Here is a 7,420-nt window from a genome sequence, read left to right on the forward strand (position 1 = left end):
GGGATCGAGCAGTGTTTTGTTCTGCTGTGCATGGGGTCGCTATGAGTCAGAAACGACTCGATGGCACTTAACAACAACAACATCTGACATCCATTTTGGTCTTTTCTTTCTCTCTTGTCTTTTAAATGATCTCTTGCTTTCTTCATGGATGATATACTTGATGTCATCTCACATTTCCTCTCATTTTCAGTCGTTGGTATTCAATGCATCAAATCTATTCTTTTGATGGTCTCTAAATTCAGGAGGGATATTATCAAGGTCATATTTTGGCTCTCGTGGAATTGTTTTAATTGTCTTCAACTTCAACTTGAACGTGCATATAAGCAGTTGATGGTCTGTTCCACAACCAGCTCCTAGCCTTGTTTGCGCTGAAGATATTGAACTTCTCCATTGCTTCTTGGCACACTTGTAGTCAATCTGATTCCTAAGTATTCCATCTGGTGAAGTCCATGTGTATAGTCATTGCTTATGTTGTTGAAAAAAGATATTTGCAATGAATAAGTTGTTGGTCTTGCAATATTCTTTCATGTGATCTCCAGTGTTATTTCTGTCAGCAAGGCCACATTTTCCAGCTGCCAGTAACTCTTCTTTGTTTCCAACTTTTGCATTCTAATCACCAGTGATAATCAACACATCTCGATTGCATATTCGGTCAGTTTCAGACTGCAGAAGCTGGTAGAAATCTTCAGTTTCCTCATCTTTGGCTTTTGTGGTTGGTGTATAGTATTGAGTAATAACTGAATTAACTGGTCTTCCTTGTAGGCATATGGATATTATCCTATCACTGACAATGCTGTTCTTCAGGACAGATCTTGAAATACTCTTTGTGATGATGAATGCCACATCATTCTTCAATTTGTCATTTGCAGCTTAGTGGATCGTATGGTTGTCTGATTCAAAATGGCCCAACCCAGTCCATTTTAATTCTAATGCCTAGGATTTCGATCTTTATGCATTCCATTTCATTTTTGACAACTTCCAATTTTCCTAGATTCATACTTCATATGTTCCATGTTCCAATTATTAATGAATGTTTGCATCTGTTTCTACTCATTTTCTACTCATTTTGAACCATGTCACATCAACCTCAATTCTGTTAAGAGTCTGGTTTATATATTTTGGGGCTCTTTTATTGGGTGCATAGATATTTATTATTGTTATGCCTTTTGTTCAATCAATCCTTTAATTGTTACATAATGTCGTTCATTGTCTCTTACGGTTTTTTTTTTCTAAAAGTCAATTTTATCAGAAATTAATATTGCCACTTCTGCTCCATTATGGTTGCCATTTGCTTGATATATCTTTTTTCCAACCTTTGATTTTTAATCTATTTTTGTCTTTCTAAGGTGTGTCTGTTGTAGATAGCATGTTGATGAGTTATGTTTTCTTATCCTGTCTGCAATTCTCCATCTCTTGAGTGGTGCATTTAACCCATTGACATTCAGTGTAATTATCGACAAGTATGAATTTGTTGCTGTCATTTTGTTATGGGCTTTTTTTTTTTTTTTTGTGGTGTTTCTGATTTCTTTGTTCTATGTAATTTTCTGTGCTGACCTCATTTTGTTTATGAATTTTGTTATCACTTCCTTTGTTGAATCATTTTAGTATTTGCTAAATATTTGTACTTGTCCTCTTTTTCATTTTGATGTGAAGGTGTATCATTTTCCTCTGAAGTTACTCTGTGATTTAAAATTATTTTCCCAAGTTTAGAACAGTCCACTCTGTCTTCCAATTCTCTTGACTTCCTTACCATTTAGAAGTTCTGTAATTAAACATTTTTTTCCCTCTTTGTGATTTGTAGTTGTCCTCATTTGCCAGTTGATGTCTTTTGTTTCTGTTTACAATCTTGCCGGCTTATTTACTTTGGATACTTCCATAACTGGGATGGTTTCTCGGTTATGTCATTATGGGTGTTAATTGTTAGTTATTGTTTGCTGTTGTTAGTTCTCTGTTCCTTTACCATCTCTTGTAAAGTTGGTCTGGTTTTAACAAGTTCCCTTAATTTCTACTTATCTGGAAATATTCTAATTTCACCATCATATTTGAGGAACAATTTTGCTGGGTATGTCATTCTTGGTTGGAAATTTTTTTCTTTTAAGGTTTTATATATAGCATCCCATTGTCTTCTCATCTGCATGGTTTCTGCCAAGAAATCCAAGCTTAGTCTTACTGGCTGCCCTTTGTAGGTAACTTTTCATTTTTCCTGTGCTGCTCTCATGATTCTTTCTTTGTCTTTGGCTTTGGTGAGTTTAATAATGATATGTCTTGGTGATTTTCTTTTGGGGCCTATCTTGTTTGGGGTTCATTGGGCTTGTTTAATGAATATATTCTTGTCTTTCATCGTATCAGGGAAATTTTGTTTGAACAAATCTTCAGCAATTTTCTCTTCTGGAATTCCAATTACACTTAGGTTATTTCTTTTCATGGTACCCCACATGAACCTTAGGATTTATTCATTTTGTTTTGGTCTTTTTTCTGGTTGATCCCTTTCCAAAGAAGTGTTGAAGTATTTGTCTTCAATCTCACTAATTCTGCCTTCCATTGATTCAATTCTACTCCTTTGCGCATTCAATGTGTTATCTATTTCTGAAAATTTAGTATTAATCTTCTGGATTTCTATCTTAGATTTTGTATTATTTCTAATTTTTCATTTATTTTGTCATTTTGTTCTCAATATTGTCTTCCAAAATTGTTCTAGGGTTTTCTTTATGCTTTCCTCAATTTTGTCAGTGTTTTCGTTGATCTGTATCTCAATCCATTGAACGTACCTAAATATAATTCTTTTGAATTTCTTATCAGGGCATCCCAATGCTGCTTCTTCCTCAGGGATATGTTCTGGACCTGTATCCTGGTTCCTTGTTTCTCCTGCTTTATCTTGCTTCTTTGTGTGTACAGTGATGATCTGTTGTCTGTGAGACATTGTGACATTTTTTTTGTGTTTATATTTAATTGGTGATTTTATATTGGGGTGATTCACCCAAGATTTTTGTTTTCTTTGGATGTTATCTGAGTAAGCAGGATACTGTGCCCCTGTATTCACTAGTTGACAGCACTTGTGCACTCACCACCTTTCTCCTTTCCAGTCATCAGCCTTCTGTATGTCTGTGCTGTCCTTGGCAAGTGGAGCCTATTCTTAGGTCCCCAGAATCTGAACAAGAATGCTGTAGGTTTAAATATCCAAAATGGTAACCACTTGTAAACATCCAAAATGGCTGCACCCTCCATACAGCTGGAAGTCCACAGCTCAGTTTGTCTCCTTCTTTGCTGTGTTGTTTTTTAGTCATCAGCCACCAGCACAGTTCTCCATGCAGCCCTTGGTGAGCAGGGCCGATTTTTAAGTTAATTCAGGTCTTAACACCACCTGGAAATATTTAGGCTGTCCACACTGTCAGGATAGCTGACAGTCCACAGCTCTGTTTGTCTCCTTACTCACTATTTTCATCCAGTTTCTTATAGTAGTTGGTGTTTAATCCACTTCTGTATCCTTCCTTTCAAATCTCAGGGCTCCAGGATTGTCTTGTGTATCTATATCAATTGATTTTTCTTTTCTTTGTTGAAGAAGGTCTGTGTAGCTTGTCTGCCTATTCCATCATCTTACTGGAAGTTGCATTATGAGGCTTTCAAGTCCTATCCCCACATTCATCAAGTCAATTCTGACTCACTAACGACCCTATAGGACAGAGTAGAACTGCCCATAGAATTTTCAAGGCTGTAATATTAATGGAAGCAGACTGTCACATCTTTCTTCTGAGGAGTGGTTGGTGGGTTCAAACTATTGTTCATTTGGTTAACAGTCTAGTGTTTCACCATTGTGCCACCAGAGCTCCTTCAAGGTCTATACAAATGTTTTATATCTGAAAAAATAACTGACTCAATAATACAAAAAGCGAAGTGTAACAGTGAAATCATTAAGTGTTTAATGAAATTGTCTCAACCTGCCTTCCTTTGGAAAGCAGAGCCTTGGAAAATAGCTTGTGTGCAAATAATTTACTTAGAGAATGATCTTACTTAGAGAATGATTTTGAGGGATAGACATTGGTACTGGGAAGAGTGAAAACTCTGGGAAGCAGAGAAGGAAGAGATACCCATCCAAGGATGCATTATTGAGCTGATCACCATGAGGGCAACTGGAGTATTTTCCATATGAGACCATCTGAGGGACTGGTAGAGAATGCATTTCTTAGCTGTCCACTAGAGGGATGGAAGAGGGGAGTATATATTCCCTGGATCCCATCCTGCACTGGCTAAGTTTAGGATATGTGATAGTAACTCCCTTGCCCTTCCAGATTTGTGCATGCAACAGAATGGCATTGCAGGTGACCAGGTATCCCATGCAACAGTGGCAGAGAAGACCTAGTACCAAAGTAAGAAAGCAGTGCAGCTGAATCAAGTTTCTACCAGGTAACAACTGACTACAGCTGGTTTCTGTAGCAACAGCTGAAGTGAAGACATGGCCATGAGGCTGTGAGATGACGTGCAGAGTTTTCAATATAGCCCAGATATACATTAAGTCCAGTCTATCATAGAGCCTCCAAGGTGGCCAGCTGAAATCTCCACAAACCATTTAATTCTGCTGCCACTTCTTGTCCCAAGGCTGTAACTGGTAGTCATCATCTCCTTTTACCACTTACCCTCTATTTTACTTACTCTGTCTCAGCACTTCAGTAGGTCCAATTTGCTTACTTGGTAACCAAGACCTTTATCCCTCAGGGATGTTGGAAGGCATATGAATAGATTATGAAAGGGTGAAGCTATAGACCCACTGTATCACTGTGAAGTATTCTTGGGCCAGGACTCCATGATGATCTATTTCTGAAAAACAGTCATTGAAAACCCAAGGGAACACAATTCTACTCTGACACATGTGAGGTCGCCATCAGTCAGAATCGACTTAACAGCAACTGCTTTATTGGTTTATACCTTCTTTGGTGGGAAAAGCATGCTTGGCGTTTCTCAAGCTGAAAGAACTGAAGAAAAAGATTCAAGCATCAAGTTGCAATAATGAAAGATTCTATGGACAAAATATTGAATGATTCAGGAAGCAGCAAAAGAAGATGGAAGGAATACACAGAGTTACCGTACCAAAAAGAATTGGTGGATTTTCAGCTATTGCAGGAGTTAGTATGTGATCAAGAACCAATGGTACTGAAGGAGGAAGTCTAAGCTGCACTGAGGGAACTGGCAAAAAAACAAGGCTCCAGGAACTGATGGAATACCCATTGAGATGTTCCAATAAATGGATGCAATGCTGGTGGTGTTTATTCGTTTATGCCAAGAAATTTGGAAGACAGTCACCTTGCCAACTGACTGGAAGTAATTTATATTTGTGCCTCATTCCAAAGAAAGGATATCATTAATATCACACACAAGTAAAATTTTACCGAAGATAATTGAAAAACAGTCGCAGTAGTTTATTGACAGGGAACTTACAGAAATGCAAGCTGAATTCAGAAGAGGGCATGGAATGAAGGATTTCATTGCTGGTGTCAGATGGATCTTGGTGGAAATCCAAGAATATCAGAAAGATATTTACCTGTGTTTTATTGACTATGCAAAGACATTCGATTGTTTGGATCATAACAAATTATCAACGACATTGTGAAGAATGGAAAATTCCAGAACACTTAATTGTACTCATGAGGAAACTGTACATAGACCAGGAGGCTGTTGTTTGAACAGAAGTGGATACTGCATGGTTTAAAATCAGAAAGGGAGTGCATCAGGATTGTATCCTTTCACCATGCTTAATCAATCTGTATGCTGAGCAAATATCTGAAAGACTGGACTATATAAATAAGAATATGGCATCAGGATTAAAGGAAGACTCATTAACAACCTGTGACATGCAGATCACACAGCTTTGCTTGCTGAAAGTGAAGACTTGAAGCACTTCCTGATGAAGATTAAAGACTACAGTGTACAGTATGGATTACAGCTCAACATAAAGAAAACAAAAATCCTCACATCAGGACCAATAAACAACATCATGATAAATGGAGAAAAGATTGAAATTGTCAGGGATTTCATTTTTCTTGGAACCACAATCAACACCCATGGAATAAGGAGTCAGGACATCAGACATTGTATTGCACTGGGCAAATCGGCTGCAAAAGACATTTTTAAGGTGTTAAGAAGCAAAGATGTCACTTTAAAGACTAAGGTGTGCCTAACCCATATACATGTGACATATATATATAACCTCATATACATGTGACAGCTGGACAATGAATAAGGAAGACTGAAGAAGAGTTGATACCTTTTAAATTGTAGTGTTGTTGAAGAATATTGAAAATATCATGGACTGCCAGAAGAACAAACAAATCTGTCCTGTGAGGAGTGCTATCAGAATACTCCTTGGATCGAGAATGGGCAGACTTTGTCTCTTCTGCTTTGGTCATGTGGTCAGAAGGGACCATTCACTGGAGAACGATATTAAACTTGGTAAAATGGAGGGTAAGCAAAAAAGGGGAAGACCCTCCAAAATATGGATTGACACAGTGGCTGCAATGATGGGCTCAAACATATCAAGGATGTGAGAATGGTGCTATCTTGACAGCGACTGCTTTATTGGTTTATATCTTCTTTGGTGGGAAGAGCATACTTGGCATTTCTCAAGCTGAAAGAACTGAAGAAAAAGATTCAAGCATCAAGGTGCAATAAAGAAGAATTCTATGGGCAAAATATTGAATGATGCAGGAAGCAGCCAAACAAGATGGCAGGAATACACAGAGTCACTGTATCAAAAAGAATTGGTGGAGCTTCCAGATTAAGACAGAGTAAGAAGAAAGGCTTTGTGATCTACTTCTAAAAATCAGCCAGTGCAGGATGGATGAATGGAAGGATGCATCACAATGACTGCATCCTCAATCTGTCATGGAGATGGCACAGGACTGGGGAGCATTTAGTTCCATTGTGCATGGAGTTGTCATGAACCTGAGCTATCATAAGTTGGGATTGACTTGATGGCAGCAGTCACAATGACAATCTTAAAAAAGAAGAAGAAGGAGAAAGAAAAAAGGAAGAGGAAAACCTTTGTAGAGGTGCATTTTCAAGATGATCACTGCTGTGGGCAAGTGAGATTCAATCCTTCTGGGAACCATCCTGAGAACCATGCACAATACTATTCAGAATTAAGAATCTAACACCTCTTAATCTTCGCTATGAAAGAAAACCACCTATCCCACCCCTTGGTCAAAACTATGTTGCTGGATTTACTAAATAGTAGCACGCTTATGTGTTTGCTTCCCTCAATAGACAGTAAACTCCTTGAGGAAAGGAATAGTGTCTCATTTGTCATTAAAGTAGATTTTTTTTTTTTTTTTTTTATTTATTCTGAGAGCCATACAGAATGCAATTCAGCATTTCCCTTTGAGGGCTAGAAGAGGGCCAAATTTATCCACTGAGTTTTTCCATTATTGGT

This window comes from Orycteropus afer, unplaced genomic scaffold (assembly GCF_000298275.1).
Source record: "Orycteropus afer afer isolate SDZICR_OR568_19922 unplaced genomic scaffold, OryAfe1.0 scaffold00497, whole genome shotgun sequence".
NCBI lineage: Eukaryota > Metazoa > Chordata > Mammalia > Tubulidentata > Orycteropodidae > Orycteropus > Orycteropus afer.